At 42.2% G+C, this 24,670-nt stretch overlaps 2 long non-coding RNA genes across 2 annotated transcripts in view; both read left to right on the top strand.

The window, feature by feature from the left end:
• The window catches only part of LOC126213250 (uncharacterized), a 124,335-nt gene that overhangs the window by 55,928 nt on the left and 43,737 nt on the right, over positions 1–24,670 (top strand). The window lies entirely within an intron of this gene.
• LOC126213247 (uncharacterized) lies at positions 2,561–3,642 on the top strand. The gene is made up of 3 exons (XR_007541121.1): positions 2,561–2,987; positions 3,191–3,301; positions 3,448–3,642. It is a non-coding gene; the product is annotated as an uncharacterized LOC126213247 (long non-coding RNA).

Below are 24,670 nucleotides of genomic sequence, written 5' to 3' on the forward strand. Positions count from 1 at the left end.
TAAGCTGTACACTATATTCACAAGAAAAAATCACAGTACTGCTTAATGATAGTTCTTTTTATGCCAGTTAAATGTGTTCTAGTGAATTAGAAGGAATGCTGCTGCTACTTCAGTTACATTAGGTACCTTCAGGATGTCTTATAAGAAACTTGATATTTAGTTCATTAATCAAGTATTGCTTAGAAAAAAACAGTAACCTACATATGTAATTACATAGGACAGTTTACAACACACTACCTGCCATCCATCTAAAGAAGGAATGAAATCCTTGCACTAAGATAATCAATGGCAGGAGTCACTACTGATGTATTTTTTAAATTTTCCTTTGAATTTCCTAAGATAACTAATTTCTTGTTGTATGTTAGATGGGAGCTTCTCAAATATCTTCATACCACAATACACAACTTTGTTAAATCTTAGTTAAGGATGCAAAGTTTACACAAAGGTTATATTTCTGTCTTGTATTGATAGTGCAGATCAAATTTCAGCATGAACTGATTTTTACACAACCACACTACGCCTTGATTAAAGTAACTGTGATTGTGGCAGTGACTAAGAGTCAGCCAACTGCCGTTCTTTCTTGACACCTATGTGCCCACTATAATGACTGATTTTTAGGCACCACACAGCTTTCTCAGCTGCAGTACGATGCACATGTAGGCGAGAGCCAACTGTTGCTCTATCCACCATCCCCACTGATGTACTTCCCATTGCTGCTGACAATGACAACAATAAAAGTAATCTGAATGTAAGTTTTGCTCTATTTGCATTGCATGTGCGGCTCTTGCTTATTCCATGTGGAATGATGTAAATAATGAATGACCCTTCACCACCATAGCTGTCTGCCATCCATGAGTTTATTTTAATCAAAATTTAGAAGAAAACATAACAATTGTTTATCACTAAGTCTGCCAAAGATTCACAAAAGCGTTCAACAATAACCACAAAAGTTTTGTTATATAATTCACTAATATAATCTGAGAGGGAACGACAGAAGCGTCCGATCCCACACGTCGGCTTTGACCCGTGACGTACGGGTGTTGTCGTGTGTGATGTCATGACGGCGCGGAGTTTGCCTTGTGAGTGTGGCGTGTCTGTAGATGTCGTCGTGTTGTGGTTTGTTGTGCTCTCTTGTGGTGTGTTCAGGGTTTTCGTTTGTGTGGTGTAATGGGTTCAGTTTGGTTTTGCTCATTATCCATAATTGTTCGAGTGTCGGCTGTGCTTATAGTGGAATTTGTTTCAGTGAGTGTGAAGCTTAATTTGGTTTTATTCATTGTAGATCGTGTGGTAATTTTAGTAAAATTAATCGGTTGTTGCTTTTTGTTCAGGAATGGATATGACGGATGCGACTACAACAGTAGTAAGTTGCATACAACACAGCTATGAAACTAAATCTGCCGTTTATAACGTTCACGAGTACAACACTACACGTGCAGCGTTAGTACATACAGTCCAAATAGATCCTATACATTTATATTCTATGGGAAAATACGATATTCTAGCCACAATCATTTTAACCGATCAGCCTGTTTGCATCCCAGAATCCGAATGTACATTACATTTCCTGTTTTCTCTCCAACAATTTTGTGTTCCGCTTTTCGTCTCTTAGAACTCACAATACCACAAAGCCCATTACTAACTAGAATCTACTTGCCTAGATTTCCAAAGCTGAGCGCCGGCGACGAAAGAAAAGCTTACTGTCATTTCAATACTGGAGCGAGGGAAGGCGAAAGTACGCTTGGAATTTCATACAAAAAACTATCATGCAATCATTAAATCGATGAAAGTTACAGATTGGGCGGACAAGGAAGATAAACACGAAAATAAAAGTAAGGTGGGTGCTTTACTGTAAACTCGATATAGGTTTAAAACTAAGTTTCCGACTTCTTCGAAAGTCAAAGTTTGGAAATGCTACCAGTCTACTCGATTTGACCCTTAGCTTGAGGAGTTGCTTGTTGGGAATTACTGGGGGAGACGGGGATATATACGAATACGTCAGGCACCAGTCTACTCGATTTGACCCTTAGCTTGAGGAGTTGCTTGTTGGGAATTACTGGGGGAGACGGGGATGGGGATATATACGAATACGTCAGGCCCCATAACGCACTAGCAAACCACATTGCAGTTGATAAGAGAAATGTTGGAAGGAGAAGATATGTTTCACGTATAGTACAACACTTAAGAGATACCGATACTCAATTTAGGCTTTTTATATAGGGACGGAATATACAATCCGTACCTTACAAAAATTGGATTCATTAAAGTTAAGTATAGAAAATCTCCCTTAACACAGAGCAGAAAGTTGCCATATCTAAATAATACCTTACCAAGAAATTTTGTGGGTATGAAATATATTCTTCACAGACAAACCAAGGGCGAGGGTGGTTATTGCTATTTTATTAGCAGTATAGAAATAAATACTTCATATAACTACGAAATTGTTTCTTACGCTCAATATTTTCCTGCTGAACTTGTAAAGTAAAATAAGGAGCGCTTGAATACTTCAGTGTTGCTGGGCGCTGCCAACAGATGTCAGTGCGAGACGCCACCTCAGAAAATATTCGTGACGCCGAAAACGAGTCGCATTGGAGCAACTTCTCCTAAAAACAAAGCTTACGCACACAATTCTGTGGGAGCTGTGACGTTGGCGTTCTGCGGTTGAGCTGGGCTATCTGTGGTAGAAGCGGTGTTTCATGTTTGGAAGCATGGTCACTGCATGGGTTTGTTTTCGTAGCAGTGACTGAAAGCATGGCTTTGTTTTCGTAACATTTGTGGCGGAAATCTTGTTCTCACTGCCATATGCGATTCGGATTGTTATTGAGAATCTGCTCAAAATGCCACACAAGTGCTGTATGCCCTATTGTAGGGGAAACTACGACAACGGTTTAAAAGTTAGCGTCTTTTCGTTCCCGTCTGATGAAGCATTAAGATTGAAACGGATCGCTGCAGTTCATAGGAATGACTGGGAACCCAGTAAGCAGTTCGTTGTAAGTATCTGTAATTTAAATTAATTTCTATTTGTTACACTTTTTAATACTGTTATGTTACAGAACTGAAAATTCAAATCAATAGCCTATCTATAACGAAGCATTATACTTTTAAGCTCACTTTATGCAGTCCTCAGTTAGATTTCATTTGTCAGTTTACATTCTGCCTTTACGTTAACAGTAAAATATATGCTTCTTTTCAGATATGTGAACTGCATTTAACTGCAGACGACATTGAGAAAATTACCAGTGCTTACGACCCAAAACTGGCAAACTCTTTACAGCACCTTTGGACCGTCCACGTTTAAAGAAACGTTCGTGAAAATTTATCGTAAAGGATACTTGTAATCAGTTTACAGATTAAAGTACAGGTTCCTTAATTTTCTTACGATATTGTTAAATATCTAAGGTCATGAAACATTGCTATACGAATCTCATGTTTATCTCTCTCCATTTGCAGATGCTGTACCATCAAAGTTGCCAGGATGACCTACGTCTTTATCTTCAAAACAAGCACCAGCTCGAGAAGATCCAGAGAGTCGCGAATGTTTGGAGAACCAAGCACTTGAGAAAGTCATTGAGCAGAGTGTAGAATCACAAAAAAAAAATGATGGAGAAGAGTTCATTTGCTAGTTTAGAAGATTTTAAATCAAAATTATCTGATTGTGAAAAGCACAGTGACTGGGACACAGTAACCAAATCAAATAATTTGTGTCTTGTGTTAAAGGATGCTCCTTATCTAAGTGTTGTGTGTCATGTCGTTATAAATAGTGATTTAGTGTTAAGTGCATTTGTGAAGGAAGCTGAGCTAAATTGTGCTGGTAAGATTAAATTATCAAACCAAGTAAGTGATACTGGTACATTTAGCAATATTTTGAAAGAGTTGTATGTGATGTTTCATATAAATGAGGCTCCATTTGAGGCAAGTTTGTCTTGCATTGAAGACATTTTGGAAAACTTGTAAGAAAAATTACCAGAAAGTGAGCATAAAATTAAGTTTTTGAAGGAACAAGTTTCATTTCCAAGATTTAATAGTCCAACAGAGATTAGGTACGGAAGTGTTTCAATGATTTTATGGTCATTAGCTTATTCTATCAGGCCACATGCATATAGGTTTTTGACGAGTGCTCATAATTTTTCCATTCCAAGTCCCAGTACTTTGTCAAAACTTTGCAGTAAACTTCCAACTAACCCAATCATTGAGCTTCAGAGTGAGCAGTTTCTCAATTACCACAAAAAGTTGGTTCTTTATCTGTGAATGATAAAACTGTCCTGTTGATGGATGAGATTTATTTAAAGTCACAACTTGACTACAAAGGTGGCAATGTTGTAGGTGGTGTTTTTAAGTCAGATGTGGTTTTGTGTGCAACTAGTGCTTATATTTTTATGATCCAGAGTATGGATTCAGTGTACAAAGATGTGGTGCATATTCTCCCAGTTCACACAATTCAATTAAACTAGAAGCAGTGGGATTTCAGGTAATAGGAGTAGTAGCTGACAATAATGCTATTAATAAGAAAGCTATTTCGTACTTTTCTTCCCCCCCCCCCCCTCCCTCCTAGTGTACAGATAAAATATGTTCATCCTGAGCAGACTTCTGCAGACCGCCCACTTTACTATTTTGTGGATACTGTACACATTTTAAAATGTAAACGGAACAACTGGGGTAATGAAAAGGACCAAATTATATGCTTACCTTCTTTTTAGTGATAGCTTGAAGGTAGGTCTTGCTTCTGTTACAGCACTGAAGGAACTATATTTACTAGAAAAAGGTTAACTGTTGCAGTATGGCAGCACTTTAACACTTAAGTCACTATATCCAAATTCTTTTGAATGGCAAAATGTGAAATTAGCATTGCGTATTTTTAATAACATGACTGTCGTTGCAATGCAACAACTAGGTGCAAGAAAGAAATTGAAAACTGGGAGAGTACTGCCACATTTGTAAAAATAATAAGTCAGTGGTTTGATATTAAATGTTGAAACGCTGCTGAAGGGTAAAAGGCTAAGAAATGTTTACCAAGAACAGATTACTCTCAATTCAAAACATATTCATGTCTTTTTGAGAAACTTTCTCTCGTGGTTGTGTTCATGGGAAGATTGCAATGGAGGAAAGAAATTGACCAGAGAAACACACTTTGCTCTCAAACATACTACTGCAGCCTTTATTGATTTTAGTGAATACTGGCTGTGTGAGAAGAAGAGAACATATTTGCTCTTTGGGAAAATACAGACAGACAGTTTGAAGGACAGGTTTGGGAAATACCGCCAACTTAATGGGGGAAGTTACCATGTATCGCAAAGGCAGGTATTTGAAACAGAAGGAAAATTAAGGGCCCAGAGTATGTTTCCTCTTGTATTAAAGTCCAAAGTGTTTGGTGATGTTGTTGTTAGACCTAATAATGTTGATGCTGCTTGTTGTAGAATCCCAGGCTTTCAAGATATCGACAACCCAGAGCTGTTAAATGTAGCAGTTGATGATAGTGATGTTGATGAAGTGGATGAAAACACTTGGCCATTACTCCATTATATTGCTCACACCAAGTGCATCTAAAATAAATTGTCCATATTGTGAAGGGTTTGTAACATCCGAAGAAACAAGACAAGCAGATGATTTGATAATGGCAAATGACAGGGGAGGTTTAACATACCCTAGCAGTGATGTAGTCACATGTGTTTCCTATGTATACTTAACACTATAAAAAATTCTTAAAGAAAAGGAAAAATTTGTTCCTGCAACAAGTAAATCAAAGAAATGTGCTTGTGAAAGAAGCAGCCATTAATGTGCCAAACGACTTACTTCTTGGTTTCCATTGTTTAAAAGGTTACACTCTTGAATCTATCATACATTGTATATTGACTTGCAGTGCAAATATTTTACTAAACAACTTTGTAAAACGAAAAAATGATGTGTGTGTGACAAAAGATGTAAGTATTTACAAAAGAATGAAAAAGTCTTGACATTGGACTCCTTGTCACAAAAAATTGTGAAATAAATGTTTTCTGGACATTTACTTATTAAAATGAAGCTTGTTAAGTATCACATGCCCCTTTTTCATAAGTTATTAAATGAAAAAACTTTTAATAAATGATTTACATCATTTGCGGTCAATTTTTAAGGTCCTAGTGTCATTTTATTAACAATCAAGGAAAATCATTATTACTTATGTAGTCGAAATATTGCGTTGGTTACCTAATTGTAAGATCTAATCAGCAGCAAGGTGACGCTATAAGTGCTTAAAATTCTAAAAAGTAGGTAGTTGTGACTATATCAACTGCCTTTGAAGATACAGGATCCAATATTTATATAAATCTTTTTCACTCTATCGTGTTACGCCACAATTCATCATTTACAAACTAGGTGACACAGTATGCAGTATTCTCTTAATTGAAGGTTTCATTGTTTTCGTTACTTCTATCATTAGTTAAATAGCGAATGTGCATTCCCTTGCGCTACTTCAGTGCTAGTTTCTGAACTCAGTCGCAGAGCTGTGACGTCACAGCAGACGTTGTGAAGCTTTGTTTCTTGGTGGTGTTGATAGGAGAAGTATGAATTGGTTTGTTGAAACAGTCGCCGGCGGGCTCACACGCATGCACATTGCAAACAGAAAATGTACCGTCGCCATGTTTTTTAAATTTTGCCTGTGTACTTTCTGTATGTCTTCATTAGCGTCATCAACCCCATATTTTCTCTCTTTTAACTTCTGCAACTTTTCCGCCACTTTGCCGTTTTTAACAAAGTCACCGTTTTATTGCCTTTTTATATCGTTTGTTATTTTCCCATAATGTGTTTTTTTTCTCTTTTCTTATTTGGGCTTTACGCATCTATCGCCAGGGGGAACTGACATTCAGTAAGGGGAAAAAATTAACATCTCGAGGGTTGGATCCCCTCACTTCCAAATCGGAGGATTATGCCACCCGGGCTGCTCTCACGGTGCCTTTGCCATCTGTCTGCCGCCTGGTGCTCACCACCACCACCGCCGCCGCCGCCGGCATCCCCCTGTCCTCATCACAGCCACCCACCATATTTGTCTATTTCCCCATTTCAGTGACTCCTATTGCCAGTGGACAACGAATTCCATCATGGACACACCCACTAGCACCATCATTTACACCTCTACTTGCCCCGCATCCACCATTACCTCGTGGAGTGCCTCCCACTACCTTAAACAATGTCCTAACCTTGGCCTCGTCCTTCCTGCAACACCTGCTACGAATTCCACCCCACCCACTCCTCCAAATGCAAATCCTGAGCTCACTGTCCCCATTCACCACATTGACCAGCCCATCCATCCCATCAATTTCCTCCACCCTCCCCCTATAGCTGAAGACATCTGATTCCTGACCATTGTTCTGCAGAATATCCACCCACTGCAACATCCCCACACAATCCAGCAGATCTCCCTTGCTGCTGTTCCGTCTTCCATTTCAATAGCTACGCCACTTACTCTCACAACCAGGCCCACTTTATCTTCATATGCCTAGACACTTGTTTAAGCTCCTCTCTGCTGTTCCCCTCCCACTCTGCTGAGCTACTGACAGACAAAACAACGAAACTATCGTCTGAAGAACACGTGTCTGATTTCTACCAACCACATACAGGCCCATTCTGAGTGCTGTGCAGAGTGCCAAAAGACTACGTGATAGATTGGAACGGAAAGCCGGGCTTTTTTAAGTGCGAAAACACACAGCAATCACAGACAATTCTAGCTACTTAATCCATGGCAGCAAATGGATAAATGTATGTACAATGATGCTGGGAGTGGAATGACAAATCGACATGATTGGGCTGAGCGCCCTTTATTTGACAAAATAATACTAATCTGGAATCTAGATTTCTAATTTTTATGATGGCATTCAGATCCACAGATACCATTCACCACATCAACCAGCTCTGTGCTGCATTGTGCAGCTACCTACTGCCAGGTACTCCATATCAATGACATCATGAGAGAGCAGAATGGGACGCTCCGCGGAACTCACAGACTGTGAACATGGTCAAGTGATTGGGTATCACCTGTGTCATACGTCTGTATGCGAAATTTTCACACTCCTAAACATACCTAGGTGCACTGTTTCCGATGTGATAGTGGAGTGGAAACTAGGAGTAACATATACAGCACAAAAGCGTACAGACCGACCTTGTCTGTTGACTCGCAGAGACCGCCGTCAATTGGAGAGGATCGTTATGTGTAGTAGGCAGACATCTATCCTGACTGTCACACAGGAATTCAAAACTGCATCAGGATCCACTGCAAGTACTATGAAAGTCAGGCAGCAGGTGAAAAAACTTGGATTTCATGGTCGAGCAGCTGTTCATAAGCCACACATCACGCTGGTAAATGCCAAACGACGCCCCGTTCGGTGTAAGGAGAGTAAACATTGGACGATTGAACAGTGGAAAAACGCTGTGTGGAGTGACGTATCACGGTACACAATCTGGCATCCAATGAACAGGGTGCGGGTATGGCGAATGTCTGGTGAACGCCATCTGCTAGCGTATGTAATGCCAACAGTAATCTTCAGATGTGGTGGTGTTATGAAGTGGTCGTGTTTTTCATGGAGGAGGCTTGCACCCCTTGTTGTTTTGTGTTGCACTATCACAGCACGGGCCTACATTGATGTTTTAAACACCTTCTTGCTCCCACTGTTGAAGATCAAGTCGGGGGTGACGATTGCACCTTTCAACACGATCGAGCACCTATTCGTAATGCACGGCCTGTGGGGGAGTGGTTACACGACAATAACATCCCTCTAAAGGACTGGCCTGCACAGAGTCTTGACCTGAATCCTACAGAACACCTTTGGGATATTTTGGAACGGCAACTTCGTGCCAGGCCTCACCGACCGACATCAATACCTCTCCTCAGTGCAGCACCCCGTGAAGAATGGGCTGTCATTCCCGAAAAAACCTTCCAGCACCTGATTGAACGTATGCCTGCAATAGTGGAAGCTGTGATCAAGGCTAACGTTGGGCCAACACTGTACTGAATTCCAGCATTACCGATGGAGGGCGCCACGAACTTGTAAGTCATTTTCAGCCAGGTTTCCGGATACTTTTGACCACATAGTGTATGTTTCGTAGGGGGAAACTGCTGCTAATTTTCAAGCTTTTACGTGAATATACAGTGCTATTACAAATGACTGAAGCGATTCATAAATTCACTGTAGCTCCATTCATTGGCATATGGTCACGACACACTACAGATACGTAGAAAAACTCATAAAGTTTTGTTCGGCTGAAGCCGCACTTCAGGTTTCTGCCGCCAAAGCGCTCGAGAGCGCAGTGAGACAAAATGGCGACAGGAGCCGAGAAAGCGTATGTCGTGCTTGAAATGCACTCACATCAGTCACTCATAACAGTGCAACGACACTTCAGGACGAAGTTCAACAAAGATCCACCAACAGCTAACTCCATTCGGCGTTGGTATGCGCAGTTTAAAGCTCCTGGATGCCTCTGTAAGGGGAAATCAACAGAACGGCCTGCAGTGAGCGAAGAAATGGTTGAACGCGTGTGGGCAAGTTTCATGCGTAGCCCGTGGAAGTCAACGAATAAAGCAAGCAGGGAGCTAAACGTACCACAGCCGACGGTTTGTAAAATCTTACGGAAAAGGCTAAATCAGAAGCCATACCGTTTACAATTGCTACAAGACCTGACACCCGATAACAAAGTCAAACGCTTTTAATTTTCGGCGCGGTTGCAACAGCTCATGGAAGAGGCTGCGTTCGGTGCGAAACTCGTTTTCAGTGATGAAGCAACATTTTTTCTTAATGGTGAAGTGAACAGACACAATGCGCGAATCTGGGCGGTAGAGAATTCTCACGCATTCGTGCAGCAAATTCGCAATTCACCAAAAGTTAACGTGTTTTGTGCTATCTCACGGTTTAAAGTTTACGGGCCCTTTTTCTTCTGCGAAAAACACGTTACAGGACACGTGTATCTGGACATGTTGGAAAATTGGCTCACGCCATAACTGGAGACCGACAGCGCCGACTTCATCTTTCAACAGGATGGTGCACCACCACACTTCCATCATGATGTTCGGCATCTCTTAAAGAAGAGATTGGAAAACCGATGGATCGGTCGTGGTGGAGATCAAGATTAGCAATTCATGTCATGGCCTCCATGCTCTCCTGACTTAACCCCATGCGATTTCTTTCTGTGGAGTTATGTGAAAGATTCAGTGTTTAAACCTCCTCTACCAAGAAACGTGCCAGAACTGCGAGCTCGCATCAACGATGCTTTCGAACTCATTGATGGGGACATGCTGCGCCGAGTGTGGGAGGAACTTGATTATCGGCTTGATGTCTGCCGAATCACTAAATGGGCACATATCGAACATTTGTGAATGCCTAAAAAAACTTTTTGATTTTCTGTGTGTGTGGAAAGCGTTGTGAAAATATCTCAAATAATAAAGTTATTGTAGAGCTGTGAAATCGCTTCAATCATTTGTAATAACCCTGTACTTTGCGCATCCTTTTGCAAGCGAGAAGATATCGTGAAGTACGATTGGGAAAGGCTGTAAATTAACCATCTATGTCCCTTTATTGAGTCCAGATGTGTGAGAACTGGTTGAACAGAGAGATTGTCAAATACCCTGGGAAATGTAGTAGCACCCCAGACAATAACACCTGATTGTGTTCCCGTATGGCGGGACTGTCTGTCTGATATCCCACCACTGTCTGCAGCTTCTCCAGACAAGTGTTCGTTGGTATTCGGGGCTCAGTTCGGAGTAGGACTCATCACTGAAGACTACTCGACTCAATGAGATTCCAGGCCGAATGTGCCCGACACCACTGAATACGAGCTTGATTCTGTACAGGGGCGACGTGGACACAGCTCCTTTCTGTGAGCCGCCTGTTAATGGTCCCTACAGTAAATGAAGTACCAGTTGCACGTCAGCTCGACAGTAATGATGAATCCGGCGCTCTGAGTGTCTCTCTGATGACTGCTCCGACCTCACGTTCTGTCATCTCCCGAGGTCAAGCACTTCCTTCTTGATGCTATGTTTGGCCACTGTTTAGCCATTCCTGCTAACATAGGAAAATAGAGCCATCACTCCCCTCAGATGACGAGCGATTCGTCTATTACTCCAACTGCCTTCTTTCAGCCCAACAAGTCTCCCAAATGATGACAGCTGTATATAGTGTCTACGTACCTGTCTGCCAGGCATAGCTGCTGTCCAGAAGAGTACACAGAATGAAATTCGTAAAGATTGTATTTTTTCCTGCCGACATGTCCCTCGTTTACTAACTTCGCCAGTTGCGCGTTGAAATTGCTCTGCAGCGTCACACATTCATTCATCGACCACCAAAGTTTACAAATTTGCATTTTCTGTCGATATCTGCATTCATTTCAATTTTTGACCAATCTGCACAAGTTGTTTGTTGTGCACCTTCTTCTTCTTTTTCCCCTGTCACAGTGTAAAATGTATCTGCATGTTTCACACCACAGTATAAGATAAAGTAACTACTAATTAGATTAATTCTCCCATATACACAAATGAAGTGCTTGGGCAGCCTTTTACCAACTGCCCAATTTTTTTAAATAATGATATGGAAATGAAGAAATAGATAGGATTTCGTCGTTCTTCTGACTTGGTAAGTAACAAAATTCCTTAGTTGAAGATAAATAGCAGACTGCATTTAATCATCATGAGAAAAAAGTCTTTCGCAACGGCATTTATATGTAAAACATTCTCGGTTTTCTTGCCGCATCAATTCGGGATAAAATCGCGAGCTTTCGACGATAGCCCCCATCATCATCGTCAGGATGACACATGAATTTAAGCATATATCACGTTTGATTTTTTCTATTTTTAATGAAGTGCCTTTGGTCCATGTGCTTGTTTCCCCCGTGCTGCCCACTTCTACAACTAGTCTCGCACCTATACCACTCACATGAACAGGCTATAGCATTGTACAGAATTCTTCTATAGCGTCTGCTTTACGCTGTGTTGGTTATGGGTTAAGTGGCGTAATGGAGAGCAGTTGCGGGGATTCCATGGTCATGATATGCAGCATGTTGCCAAATGTTTTCCGATGATTGTCATCGCGCGCCAACCGAAAATATTCCCCTTCAACGTAGGACAGATATTCGAAGGATATAGCATCGCTGTTCTCAACAATGTAGGTGGCTGTATGTCCGAACATCCATAGTGCTACATTTTCTTTCATAACTGGTCATCACATGCGGTCCCGCCACATCCCTTCACGAACGTTCAGATAGCGTGCGGAAATGTTACGTTATAAATGTATAAAGAAGTAGCCCTAGTTTTAATTATCGCCTGAAAACATCGTAAAAAATTTTGCATATAAAAATAAATTTGTATATAATTGAAAGAAACGATGTACTAATGAGATGATGTATTTCTAGTTATTTATGAATTATTTTGTAAAGAAGTATCTTTGAGTTAAAATGTTGAAACAAAATGTAGTAGGTACGCTCGTTTGTCTAACGATATAAAAAAAAAAGCGGAGGGCGACTTGTTTTCCCCTTTCCCTTTTGTCCTGCGGTACCGAGATAAGCTGTGTAGTGTCACATGTGTGCTTTTGTGAAATAATTATGTCAATTTCATCTTAAGTAGCCGTGTTTCATTTGAAGATCCCTTTCCTTGCTGTTCACGTTACACATGAGTTTAGTATGGATTTCTTAGTGCAGTTTCGGGCTGTATTGGAGAGAAGTTGTTTCTGGGATTGTTTGGGGGTCATGACCGAACACTGTTAGCGATCATTCGCAGTTTAATCAATCACATTCTAATTCATACGTGCCTGAGATTATTTTTATCTATGTTTTTCTCTCAAAATCGGGGCAATGTTGTAACGCGAACCGTGTAGTATTCAGATCGGTCGTTTGCCTCCAAAGAATGTCGTCTATCAATGCACTCGCCGGTCTGATATAATGACGATGCTGGAAGACTGCACAGCGTCAGTATAATCTGTTCATCATAAGAATAAAACTGATGTAACCATTACGCCATGTATTCTTGTATGTTTGCTTCAATATAATTGGATTTCGTTTCACGTGGAGCGGAAACCAATCTGAGACCAGTACAGTCACGTAAGATCATAAGGATACGTTTTGTGCTGTGTTACACGCACACAGAGTGAGCGATAATGCGGGACAACAGCTATACCGGAGCATCAAACTTGGACAGCACTGGCCAGCCAGCGGTCCAACTTACCTGCAATGATGTGAACAGTTGCAGTTCAGATGTAAAACGAGACGAGGAAAGAAACAAGATAGCTTCGAATGTCATTTAATTTTTAAAGAGAATGACACTATATTTGGAGACACTCAACCACTATCACGCATTTCTTCAGTGACCAGACGGAAAGCATGAAATGCAATTGTTGTCACCTGACATGGTGTTCTAATTACAAACAAGAGTGATGAAAATTTCCAACTTAAACATAGCGAGCTGTGTGTAATGTAAAAGCATACAGCAGGGATTTCATTCTACTGTTGAACACTGAAGCCACAAATGTATTTATTACAGTCAGTCATCTGGTGATCTCTTAGCTCCTGCGTTATCGGAGTCGGAGAAATACATTTCATTTCTGGAAGTGTCACCTGCTACGTTGATAACGACCCTATCGACATCAGAATACACGAAGCCAACCAGCCGCCCCATTTTCTCTTCGTCTTTTTTGACGAGCCGTTCTGTATCCCGCCAGCGTACTGCGTGACGTGTGAAAAAGCTGCGTGCGTTTGTACCAGTAGTCGACGTCTGGCAGTTGGCAAGTCTTGTTATTTCTTGGGCCAATTCCCTTAATTTGGCAGCAGATCAGTTCTGCTGAGTTCCTATTGTAATGGTACAGTGGCAAATGTAAAAATCCAGAATTTGTATGCCATGCTCGATGCTGTGAAAATATTTGTTTTCCATGTATCTACGAGGCTTATCTACATCTGTGGTAAAAAACGATGAAGATAGTTCAAATAAAAAGTGTTTCGTTTCTCATTTTTGTCTCAAAACTTATATTCTGATGTTTTCATAATATAAGCATCTTTTGTTAACAGTCATTCATAAAAATCGATAATTTAGAATTTATATATCCAATAAAAACGAGAATTTCGCATGCAATATGAAATTAGAAACAAGAATTCGTACATTATTCATAAAAAGTTATGATGAGTTCTAGAATTACGAGATGTAGCTATTTCAAATTGAATGAGAAAAAAAGTGGCTATGGGGAAATTGTAACCAGGCAACAAACGCCCGCAGCAGGCTACCGATTCAGCGAAACCTGCAGTTTAGATGCGTAACTGCACTGTGTCTAACACAGTCCCTCAGAAAAGTTCAAAGCCGATTACCTCTGTATATTTATGAAAAACATTAAGAACAATCTATTTTTCGGCCCTCTTTTTAACCCTGTTTCACTATGGAACAGTCTGCAGCCTCAGGTATTTTGATTCCGCGTATTAACAGCGCGACAATCAGAGCTCAACAATAAAGAGGCTGTGACTGTAGAGCATTTTTGGCTGGTTCAAATGGCTCTGAGCACTATGGGACGTAACGGCCATGGTCATCAGTCCCCTAGAACATAGAACTACTTAAACCTAACTAACCTAAGGACGTCACACAACACCCAGTCATCACGAGGCAGAGAAAATCCCTGACCCCGCCGGGAATCAAACCCGGGAACCCGGGCGTGGGAAGCGAGATCGCTACCGCACGACCACGAGCAGCGGACGAGCATTTTTGAAATTAAACTAAAATACGTAGCTAAAGCGTTGTTAAGATAAAAGTTGGTGGCTCTTAATAGATTTGAACATCATAATGTTTCACTTAATGTAGCTAATACATAAGTAGGACCTACTTCCAAGAACGTAATAACACCAGTGTACGTCTGCTAGTGCTTCTGACCTATCATCGCGATTGTGTTTTTTTACACCAGGTTTATTCTTATGATGAACTCCATATCCATAACGCCATGTCTACCGCTAGCGTCTGCCACTTCCATTTCTTTTTTTTTTTTTTTTTCCTTTATTGAATCTCGATTCCGCCCTAAGGGGGCGGGCTGGCAGCAGCTTAGTACGCTGCTCTGCAGCCTACAGACTTTTTAAAACGTAAGAAGAAGATAAGAAACAATAAAAGCAGGGGATAAAACGGTGACTTAAATTGTAAAACGGTGGAAAATTGTGGAAAGCTAAAACATAAAGCAAACGGTTGGCAAAGCCAATAAGATACACAGGAAGCAGACAGGTAACATAGTAAATAGACAATTAAAAAACACGGCCACAGTCTGGTTTCTGTTCGCAAGAAATATAAAAATCACACCCAGCGACAGTATGACGTCTGTTTGCAACACTTAGGAAAAGACACACAACACTGAACACTCACTGTAAACATTGCACTAAAATGTCGGCACGAAGATGACACACCATAGCCGAGGGCTGCTGGGGGGGGGGGGCTGGATAGATGGGGGGGGGGGGGGGGGTAAAACAAGGAGGGAGGAGGGGAAAAACGAAAGGGGGAGGAACCAAAGGAGGTAGAGGACTCATAAGGGGGGGAGGGGCAGGGCAGATGCGAGAGGGAATGGGAAAAGGCAGAGAATGGAAATGCAAGAGGACTCAGGGGAGAGAATGGAGGCAGAGAGATGGTAGGTGGGGAAAAAAGAGGATGGAAGGGGAGCCCAGGAAAAGGACGGAGGTAAGGAGTGGGTGAGGATCAGAGTTGATAGGAGGGATAAATGGAGAGAGAGAGGGCATCATCAGGGAGGGGGAGTTGATGGAAGCCACCTTGGGAAAGGAGATGAAGGGTGTAGAGATGGAGGGTAGGGTGACACAACAGTGGAGAGGTGGCAGGGGGCGGGGATGGGAGAGGAGAGGAGCAACCAGGGCGTGAGGGGGATCTAGGTGGCGGGAGGTGTAGAGTATGCGGATATGTTTGAGGAATAGGAGCAGATGGGGGAAAGGAATGAGGTCATAGAGGATCCGCATGGGGGATGGGAGGCGTATACAGCAGGCGAGGGGGATTGCATGACACTCAAGGATCTGGAGGGACTATAGAATTTGGGGGGAGCAGATATCCAGGCGGGACTGGAATAACAGAGGATGGGACGGATTAAGGATTTGTAGGTGTGGAGGATGGTAGAGGGGTGCAAACCCCATGTCCGGCCAGAGAGGAGTTTCATGAGTGGGTGGCAGTTGTGGGCCTTGGATTGGATGGAGTGGAGATGAGGGATCCAAGTGAGGTGACGGTCAATGGTGAGGCCAAGGTAGGCGAGGGTGGGGTTGAGGTGGAAAGGACGGGCGCAGTTGGTAAGGGAGAAATCCAGGAGCCAGAAGGAGCGAGTGGTACGACCTACGATGATTGCCTGGGTCTTGGAGGGATTGATTTTCATGAGCCACTGGTTACACCATGCGGCAAAAAGGACAAGGTGATTCTGGAGAAGGCTTTGGGACCGTTGGTGGGTAGGAGTGAGGGTGAGGAATGTGGTGGCATCGTCATATTGCAAGAGGTGTACTGGAATGGAGTTGGGGCATATCTGCCATGTACAGGAGGTAGAGGAGAGGGGAGAGGACAGAACCCTGGGGCACACCGGCAGAAGTGTAGAAGGTGCGGGAATTGGGATTATGGATGGTAACATAGGAGGGGCGGCGGGAGAGGAAGGAGGCCATCAGTCGGATGTAGTTGACAGAAATGGCGTAGGTTTGGAGTTTAAACAGGTGACCGGGATGCCAGACACGGTCGTAGGCCTTTTCGAGGTCAAGGAGACAAAAATGGCGGAGCGATGGGAGTTAAGCTGGTGGGAGAGGAAATGAGTGAGGTGGAGGAGTTGGTCATCGGTGGAGAAGGAAGGTCGAAAGCCACATTGGGTGTCAGGGAGGAGGTGGTTGTGGTGGAGGTGGTGATGGATGCGCTGGGTAGGGATGGATTCCAAGAGTTTGCTGAACACCGACGGTAGGAAGAGGAATCAGATGGAGGCTTGTTTGGTTTGGAGAACATCAGGATAAAGGAGGTTGCCACTTTCAGGTGACAACGCCAATTTGCTGAAGCAGCTGCATCACAGTGGAAAGCGTTTGTCACGCAACTGCTGGGAACTGCCTTAATACATATGGCGGTAGTCTGTTATCTTTATCTGGCGAACACGTTCAGACCCTAATTAAAACATTCAACTCGCTCTTTCTTCTAAACTGGAGTCAAAACTGAAGGGAGAAAGAATCGGCACTGCAGCAATTGCAAGAGTGGCTACTGTGCTGCCATCTGTTGATGACGGCAGGAGTGGGGCCGTTCTTCGATACCTGCCTAACGTAAAAGTCGGGTTTACGGCCCCTGTTCGGATATTCGTGGACGATTCGTTTAAGGAAAGCTTATTTGTAAAAAAAAAAAAAGATATTTATTCTTTAATGATAATCATGTGAGTGAGAATTAGACTGAATGGTTCCTGACGACGGCCTCATACTCGTTTCTACTATTTACGGCAAATGCTATTCATAAATGCAATCGCAAGTAGTAGTGTTCTACCTCACCCTTTATGGTCGTCCTATCCAACTCACTCCCACCCTGAAATACCTTGGCCTCACCCTTGACCGACACCTCACCTGGACCCCTCATCTCCTGACCATCCAGCAGAAAGCCCATTCCCGCCTCCGTTTTATGAAACTCCTGTCTGGCCGGACATGGGGATTGCATCCTTCTACCATCCTCCACACCTACAAATCCCTCATCCGTCCTATCCTCTGTTATGCCAGCGTTGCCTGGATCTCCGGCCCCACCCGCTTTTACAAGGCCCTCCACATCCTTGAACGCCATGCGCTCCGCCTTGCCTTCTGTATCCACCTTCCTTCCCCCACACACCTCCTGTATGAACTGATCCCCTTCCCCCACCTCCTCCTGTTCCTCCAACATCTCCGCATCTACATTGTTCGCAGGCTTGATCCCCCCCACCCTCTGGTTTCCTCCTTCCTCTCCACCCCCGCCCGTTGCCGCGCCTCTATCGTGTATCCCTCCATCTCCACACCCTCCATCTCCATCATCAGGGCAATTTCCAACGCCTCCCCCTCCCGGATGACGAACTTCGCAGTGACATCTACCCTTCCTTCCAACTATAACCTGGCCTTGTTGCCCCCCCCTCCCCAGGGCCCCCTTTTCCTCTTTCCTCCTTCTCCCAGAGCGGATTTTCCTCCGTCCCCCCCTCCCCTGAGACCCTGCACCCCATACTTGCCTCTCTCCTTCCCACATCCCTCCCTATCTGGCCCTCTTCCGCGCGCCCCCCGCTCACCTCCCCCATCTCTTCCCCTCCCTCCCTTCTTCAGGTCTCCCTCATCTCCTAGCGCCTGGCAGATCCTCTGTATTGATCATCATCAGTGTGCCACATCAGTGTTGTGTTTAGTGCTGTTTCTCCTGTGCGTCAAGAGGTGTGATTTTAATTGTGTCCTGCCTTGAGGTTCGCCGTCAGTGTTACGTTACGTGCTGTGCCATCCGTCGCTACCTTTATGCTCCAGTCATACTGTGCCTTGTGTTCTTTTAACCGTCGCAGTGTGTGGCTTTTTGTGTGTGCCACTTTTAAACAGTTTTTTATCTCCATTTTACAGTCACCCCGTTTTTTGTCTATTGCCTTCCATGATTTTCCCCCTTTTTTATATCTATGTTCACCTTATTCTCTCCTTTGCTGTTTTTAAATGTCTTCTATTGTTTTGTTCTATGTCTTTCGGCTGAAGAGCAGCACATATGCTGCTGCCAGCCCACCCCGATGGGGAATTGAAATACAATAAAGGAAAAAAAAAAGTAGTAGTGTTCTACCTCACCCTTTATGGTCGTCCTATCCAACTCACCCCCACCCTGAAATACCTTGGCCTCACCCTTGACCGACACCTCACCTGGACCCCTCATCTCCTGACCATCCAGCAGAATAGCCCATTCCCGCATCCGCCTTCTGAAACTCCTGTCTGGCCGGACATGGGGATTGCATCCTTCTACCATCCTCCACACCTACAAATCCCTCATCCGTCCTATCCTCTGTTATGCCAGCATTGCCTGGATCTCCGCCCCCACCCGCTTTTACAAGGCCCTCCAAATCCTTGAACGCCATGCGCTCCGCCTTGCCTTCCGTATCCGCCTTCCTTCCCCCACACGGCTCCTGTATGAACTGATCCCCTTCCCCCACCTCCTCCTGTTCCTCCAACATCTCCGCATCCTTTACATTGTTTGCAGACTTGATCCCCCCACCCTCTGGTTTCCTCCTTCCTCTCCACCCCCCACCCTTGCCGTGCCTCGATCGCTGTATCCCTCCCTCTCTCCATCTCCACACCCTCGCTTCCCACGCCCGGGTTCCCGGGTTCGATTCCCGGCGGGGTCAGGGATTTTCTCTGCCTCGTGATGGCTGGGTGTTGTGTGCTGTCCTTAGGTTAGTTAGGTTTAAGTAGTTCTAAGTTCTAGGGGACTTATGACCACAGCAGTTGAGTCCCATAGTGCTCAGAGCCATTTGAACCATTCTGTATTGATCATCATCAGTGTGCCACATCAGTGTTGTGTCTAGTGCTGTTTCTCGTGTGCGTCAAGAGGTGTGATTATAATTGTGTACTGCCTTGAGGTTCGCCGTCAGTGTTACGTTATGTGCTATGCCATCCGTCGATACCTTTATGCTCCACTCATACTGTGCGTTGTGTTCTTTTAATCGTCGCAGTGTGTGGCTTTTTGTGTGTGCTACTTTTAAACAGTTTTTTATCTCCATTTTACAGTCACCCCGTTTTTTGTCTATTGGCTTCCATGATGTTCCCCCTTTTTTATATCTATGTTCACCTTATTTTCTCCTTTGCTGTTTTTAAATGTCTTCTATTGTTTTGTTCTATGTCTTTTGGCTGAAGAGCAGCACATATGCTGCTGCCAGCCCGCCCCGAATGGGAATTGGAATACAATAAAGAAAACAAAAAGTATTAGTGTTATTTCATTGGTCTTTTTTCAAGCAGTAAATTTTTGAGCGGCCCTGATTGTGATGTTGTGGTCTGGGCCCGTTCGAGACTGGAGAGTATGTAAACTTAAATGGACTAATTGTGCTGGTTAGTAGTAGGTCAAACGGTTATTCTGGAGTAACGTTTATCACATTTCTGTTAGTCTTTGATAACCATTATTTTTAACGGCTATTAATAACTGTCAAGTTATATTTCGCTAGCGAATACCGAATGCTCCGATGGGGCTACAGTTAAATAACGACATAGTTGGAATCCATCAGTTTTGTTATCAGTATAACTGCGAGTAGTGTGAAATGGCAGGAATGTTGTATGAATCGTGTCATATCCTTAGCTAATTAACTCTGGGTACATTTTAGTTGACGTTAGAACAATTATTAGTGTTTCATATTATATGTATGTAGGTTATCGGTCGCTATTAGAAATATTATCATCACAGCTGCAACAGAAAATAAGCGGAACTTCGCCGCAGCACTGTTTGAGTAAAATGTTAACAACGTGAGTTTTTAAGTATGAAGTAATATGTAATCTGAATAGTGTAGATTAAATTCGAAGCTTAATTTCTTGTGCTGCTCACTTAATAGAATAAGTATACAGCCTTGTAATACAACAAAAAATATACATAATGAATCAGATTTGTTTACTCCTGTCCTGTACAAAATAGTCCTATTGGGGAAAGTGTAAGTACGCTAATCCATTTTTTATGTGCAATTTGGAAACTGCTCAATTTCTCCAGCTACAGCATCTTTACAACATATGGAGACATGCAGATCGAAAAGGTTGACAGTGTTACATTTCTGGGACTACAACTCGAAAATAAATTCAGTTGGAAACGGCATACCACAGAATAGGTGAAGCGCCTAAACAGGTCTGTATTTAAAGTGTGAATGATGTTAGATGTAGGAGACATAGATATAGGAAAGCTTACATATTTTCATTCTATTATTTCATAAGGGATCATATTCTGTGGTAACTTATCAAACGGAGCAAAAGTTTTTCGCATGTGAAAGCGTGTAATAAAGTTCGATTGTGGTATAAATTCAAGAACATCATGTAGGAACCTGTTCAAGGAACTTTGTAGTCTAACCACTGCTTCCTAATATATTTATTCCTTAATGAAATGTATTACAAGTATTTCCAACCAATAGCTCAATACATAGTATCAGTACTAGAAATAGGAACAGCAATCTACATAAAGACCTAAAATCACTTACCTTGGTCCAAAAGGGGTCCAATATTCAGGAACATGCATTTTCAATAAACTGCCAACAAGTCAGCAACCATTAAAAACTTGGTTTAGATAAAGCACGGTTTACAGACTGTTTGAAAGAGTTTTTGATACAGAAGTGTCCGATTCCACGCGTGTGCTTTGCCCCAGGACGACATCAATATGCCGAAAATGGCTATTTTAAGTGTTTCTATGACGTCACTATATACACATGGCAACAAACACTAAGATACATATAAATAATACAATAACATCTCCCACCAAAAAAAAAAATCAAACCAACGGGACAACTGCGGGATGTTGGGGGTTTTAGGGTGAGGACAAGGTAGTAAAAAAAAAAAAAAATCCATGATCCAAAAACACAAAATGAAGAACATAACGAAATAAGGAAAAAAAATACAGCATTCCGCTACACTAACAAAATCTGCAGGAATCGGACACTTCTCTTTAACAAAATAGGTCAACCATAGGTGACCATACTAAAACACCAATATCCACTACTAAAAGTACGAAAATTGGAATCAGACGTTTCCCTTGACCTACATAGGTCAACCTCATATGACGATACCAACACATCAACACATACACCTATGAAAATGGGAATCGGTCATTTCCAGTGACCTATATACGTCCACCACAACTACTGATGCCATTAAAAAAAAACTACAACTGCGAAAAATAAAACCAAAACCACAACCTCAAAAATCCACAAGTCAAACATCCCTACATAAATTAAAACACTTTCAATACTCCATAAATACACAAAACACCACAACTAGAAAAAAAATTGATTAGCACCAGCAAACCCCGGCACTGCAACAAACTAGATCAGCCTGCCCCCCTCCTTCCCCCCCCCACACACAAAACAACACATAAACACCGTGTCATAATGACATTCACACACCACAACATCTTTACGTCAAAGCAGACGGGTGGAATCGGACGCTTCCGTTGACCCCTCCTTCTACTCTGTAGATGAATCTCTTAACAGAGACAGACCAGCTTAAGTAAAAATTCTGCTATATTTCAGTTTTGACAGCACTTGGTCGCAACAGTCAAGATCAGGTATTCTGTGTATGATAAATTTATTAAAAGTGTTTTATTCTGACAGTGTATCAATTCTGTAAATATTAGCAGTTACTCACAAGCAGTAAATATTAGCAGTTATTCACATATTTTGACAAATGATGAGGATAATAATTATTATATTCAAATCTATTATGTTATACTTTCTGAACCGGCCGGTGTGGCCATGCGGTTCTAGGCGCTTCAGTCTGGAACCGCGTGACCACTACAGTCGCAGGTTCAAACCCGGCCTCGGGCATGGATGTGTGTGATGTCCTTAGGTTAGTTAGGTTTAAGTAGTTCTAAGTTCTAGGGGACTGATGACCACAGATGTTAAGTCCCATAGTGCTCAGAGCCATTTGAACCATTTATACTTTCTCACATGTTATTTGTCATTCGCGATGGCCAGTGACTATTTTCGAAGAAGTACGAAAATATTAGTTCGCTTCAGTAACTATCCTTTCTGAAAATATCAGCGGGTTCCAAGACTGGAGTCACTGTGTCAGGAACACAGACACACAGTTATTCCATTACCAACTTCCAGGTTACCTTTAGTGGTAGCCCGATGACTGCCAGTGAACGAGAACTGTTAGCCAAAACGATCACCAGAGGAAATTATTTTTTTTTTTAATTGTCATTTCACACCTTAGACAAGGGTTGGCTGGCAACGGCCACAGTACACCGCTCTTCAGCCACAGGTATTACAAGAGAAAAAAACATTGGAGACACAGAAAGAACATAGCATAACGGGTGACAAAAAAACAGTAGACACAGTAACGAAGAAACATGAAGACATTCACACGTGAAGAAAACCAAAAAAACTGTTAGCACTGTACACTAACACTGATGATGGAGATGACACACGTGAACGATGGAGTGTGCACGGCGAACACACTGAAACACAAACACGATGGCACACACACAAAACCAATGACGATGATGTCCAGCGCACTAATGTTGACTGAACATGTGTGAGTCCAGGGACCTGCCAAAAGGGGAAAAAGGTGGGGGAGGAGGAAGAGGGAGGGCAGAGATGCAAGTGGCAGAGGAGATCGGGGAAGGAAGGAAGGACATCAGACGACTGAGCGGACCGCAGCACAACACCGAAATGGCGGAAACTGCGGAAGCAGACCGTAGAGGAAAACAATTTCCCACCAGCACCATAGATATATAAATCGCCCTATGTTTTTTAGATCGTATAAAAATGATAATTTTACTGTTTTTTAATTATGACAAGTACAGATTTTAACCTTGACATCTACATATTTTAATTAAGTATTTTTAATATAAAAAAAATCATCTACTGAATGCAGTATGTGCAAATGGAATGTAACAAATGTACCAGACGCCACCTGTCGGTGATAGTGTTATAATTAATATAAATGGCGGGCACTCTGCCAACCAATTTTATGTGACGTAGCATGTGAAAGTTGCTGGATTTGGATGGGTTACTCCTGTAACTGAAATATCAGGTACGTTCTGGTACATTTGATGTTGATTAGATAGGATGAAAAAGATTTGCTTCCGTGAAATATTAAATTAGTATCATTATTTTTACAGATCTGAAGATGGTTCTGAATGAACCGAAACAGGTCATATGAATAAAAAATTTGCAATCAAGACGGATTTTAAGTAACATTATAAAATCACTGATTGCTGTTATCCCATAAGACATTATGTCTGTTTTTGCAAAGTTTGTGCCACGTCAGGCTTCGGGATACATTACGAAGTTCTTACGTATTAGGACAAAGATAATGAAAGAAAACCTGAAAATAAAATTTAACAAAACATGCTTAGACGCAGGGATTACTCCTAATTACGCAAAAGTAAAAATCAGGAATATGTCAAACATAGCGCAAATAGTAAAACTTAAAAGTGAAGTATTATGGGTTAAAACTCAAATTCGAGAAGCATATAAAATGAAAGACAAGTTAAATAGAGAAGCTTTTAATCTTCACTTGATTTTAGGTGACATTTTATCTCCATTACAGTTCACATACTTAAGCAGAGAGATTGAAAATAGAATTGTCAGGGAGCGAGAACTAACTCTAACAGACATCAGAAGAAACTTTTTAACCTAGGTGTAGATTTTAATATTGATAACGAAACGGCGTATAAAAAGTTGCATACTTTTTGTGAGAGGGTCGTGAACTTAACTGAGATAGAATTAACAAAGGATGTGCAGAACCTTTTAAATAAAGGGCTGCAATATAACCTAAATCCCGCAATTAACTCAAATACAATAAAAAAGACTGTCGCAGAAGTGAAAATTGCATGTGTTATCGCAAATATGAATAGATACGAACAGACCAACACGGCAGTTAAAGTAAAGAAGTCGATTATAGATGAAATGCACTCTGCTCACAAGAACAGAAACTAACTACTAACTCTTAAGGGCTTGAATAAGAAGTTAAAATCACGTAAGGCAGATAAGGGCGGCACTATGGTTCTAATACATGATACAGACTATATAGA

Source organism: Schistocerca nitens, chromosome 11, assembly GCF_023898315.1.
Source record: "Schistocerca nitens isolate TAMUIC-IGC-003100 chromosome 11, iqSchNite1.1, whole genome shotgun sequence".
In the NCBI taxonomy this organism is placed as follows: domain Eukaryota; kingdom Metazoa; phylum Arthropoda; class Insecta; order Orthoptera; family Acrididae; genus Schistocerca; species Schistocerca nitens.